Here is a 3019-nt window from a genome sequence, read left to right as displayed (position 1 = left end):
ACTCTCTCTCCGTCTGCCTGCTGTTTATGAGTGTGTCTCCTTGTTGGGTGGGTGGAAATATTTCTCTCTCTCTCTCTCTCTCTCTTTCTCTCTCTCACTCACACCCCTCTTCTTCTCTCCCACATCTGCTGGATCTCGATCAAAACACCACAGCTACTCCCCTCAATGGGATGACAGTCCCACACCCAGACACACTCCTCCCACTTTCACTCACTGCCCCTTACCTCCTTTTTAGCTCGTTCTTTCCCCCCTGATTTTCCCCACATCCCAAACCACCAGTCGTCTGACCACATGGTGTCTGTTTGTGCAAACTGAGACTAGCAACGCTCAGATAATTGCCATGATTTCAAGATCTTCACTAAACTCAAATCCAAGGTATTAGAAACTCAAGTCACTGTAGTAGTGTGGAAACCCCTTTGAACACTATAACACACTGGATTGAATTATGTTTTTCAGTCCCGACACATTCAGATTTATTTGATTATTTGCTGTTGTTGAACTGTAAAAAGCCTAAATTGTCATTGTGTTGTAGAAACAATGAAATTAGGAGTGCTACTCCTGGTTGGTGTATCAAAAAACACAGTAAAATTGTGTGGAAAATGTAAAGCCACCTCAATGGCGTAAAGCATCACATGTATTGCTAAAAACAACTTGCTGATATGGGAAGAAAAAGAGTTTATTTGGTTGATTAGTCATCTATGTCGGACTGAGAATTGCACTGTAAGTGGAAAATATGAAGTAATCAGGCAACTTTGTCAGAAAGTGACATACTGAATTAGAGAGGGGGTTAAGTTTTAAACTCTGTGGCCCTTTTGTCAGTGAAGGAACACTAAGGGAAACAAGGGACTTGATTAATGATAGAAACATTAACAAGAAGTTATTAGTGCTGTTTATGTGTTGAAAGCCATGTGTGCAAATATATGAGTATCTCTGACATACCGACACACAAAGACTGACTGGGCTTTTAAAAAATAATTATTAAATGAAAAATACCTCTAAATCTTTCTCCAGATATATTAGTCTACCCCCTATATGCACATAAACAAGTGTATTTAAAGCTCTTTGTAGTCTACTGAGAAGCATCATCAAGTGGTGTGATGATGGTCACTCTGGTCAAGACGCAGGGGAAAACTTCAGCACAGCAGCTGCGCAGGAAAATATGACACTGTCTTGACTGGGACTAACATCACCGCTGCCATCATCACCACCGCAAGAGAAGAAACATGGAAAGTTTGGCAGAGAGGCAGACCACCACCAGGTCCTGTGTCTCGCCATGTGCAAATATGAGATTATTATTCTTTTAAAAATGAGTCATCATTTTATGTTTCTCCTCCAAGCTGCTGAGTGCTTTTATTCGACACTTCAGATCCTGTAGCAAAATGATGAAAATTATGTAATATGACACATGTGAATTCATTTGAATGTGAAATTAAAAACAAAAAAAAAGTTGAAGCTGTTGTTTTATGGTTCAACTGGAGGTGACATAAACATGAAAAACTGGAGCTATAATTGTGGTTAAAAATATTGGGTAGAAATAAATATTTTTGAAGTGACGTGAGTTAGGTTTGCTTTGTTATGAGGTGTGGTCAGAAGGTCAGAAAGTTTGAAATGACCGTTTGCTGTCCCCAAAGTTTACTTTGCTGGCTTCAATGTTAACCAATGGAGATTCAAGAGTAAATAAAATGGAGATTGAAGAGTGAAAAAATTAGTGTAACTTAGTCTAATGTAGCTGTCAGACAGATCTAAACAAAAGAACATCCATGGTCTAACTGACTGTTGTGTTATGTCTCAGTCCCAGAGGCTGAGTGTTGCTGCTGCTGAGAAATGGTCCGAAACACCTCAGGCAGTGTACCACAACCAGTGGGGTGGGCGGTATGTGTGTGTGTGTGTATATATGGTCTGTCATAGGCTACCTTTGGGGACAAATTTCAGACTTAGGACCAGTTAACTGGGGACAGCTTGTCAAATTGGGGACAACAGCCATGTGCCCAATTGGGAAAAAGCTGATTTTTGGGTTAGTGGCTAAGGTTAGGGTTAGGGTTAGGGTTAGGGGTTAGGGTAAGTCTCCAGAAAATGAATATAAGTCTATGCAATGTCCCTAGAAGTGACCATGGTCTGATATGTGTGTGTGTGTGTGTGTGTGTGTGTGTGTGTGTGTGTGTGTGTGTGTGTGTGTGTGTATGTGACTGTAACACTGGCTCCAGTGTTTACAGTCCACCAAATAATACTCAGGGTCCAAACACTGAGAGACTTTTGGCATGGGTTCCCTTTCTGTTTAAACTCACGTAACTGACATGCTTGAATCTCTGTGGCCGAGTGTGTTTGTGTTTTCTAATCAACACGAGACGAATGACAACATCTGGTGCTTGGCTGTAGGAGGACATTTTTAGGGGTGTGTGAGAAAACTATTCTCAAAAAAGGGGCCCTGTGCTCTGCGGTGACCAAGTTTACACGTGCTGTCTTGTGTGCGCTCAGAAATCGCTGTGTTGTCTATTTGTAAATGTTGTCTATGAATGTTGTCAGTAAATGTGCATATAGATTCTATGGTTTTTCTGATTGGAGGAGAGCTAGTTTAATATTTCTCCTGCTGTTTGTAGAATAAAATTCATTGCAGCCTCTGAGCCAAGACTCCTCAGCTGATCGGTCCCAGACAGGAGCTTGAGGTTTTAGTGAAGTGTTGCAATTCATGAAGAAAAAGTAACAAAAACAACACAGATCTGTGCACATGCAATGAAGAGCAAGAGCTGTGCAAACTGCTGGTACAGGCCCAAGACGGGTTAATGTACACAAACATACACACGTCTGGCCTGTAAATACGACCCGAATGAGGTCCATGCCAGCCGATGGCTAGACTGCAGACTGTTTACACCAATAGGGTGAGAGGGAGAAAGCACCCAGCGTGGACCCAATGGGAGGCTGGTACTGGAGCTGGGCTACTTGTGGTCATGGCGTGTAGTAGTAGTAATGTGGACCTGGCAGTTGGTGGATGGAGAGGGTGCTGTGGGGGTGGCAGTTCCCC

This window comes from Thunnus albacares, chromosome 3 (assembly GCF_914725855.1).
Source record: "Thunnus albacares chromosome 3, fThuAlb1.1, whole genome shotgun sequence".
In the NCBI taxonomy this organism is placed as follows: domain Eukaryota; kingdom Metazoa; phylum Chordata; class Actinopteri; order Scombriformes; family Scombridae; genus Thunnus; species Thunnus albacares.
The sequence above is the reverse complement of the archived record's forward strand: the minus strand, read 5'-3'. Positions refer to the sequence as shown.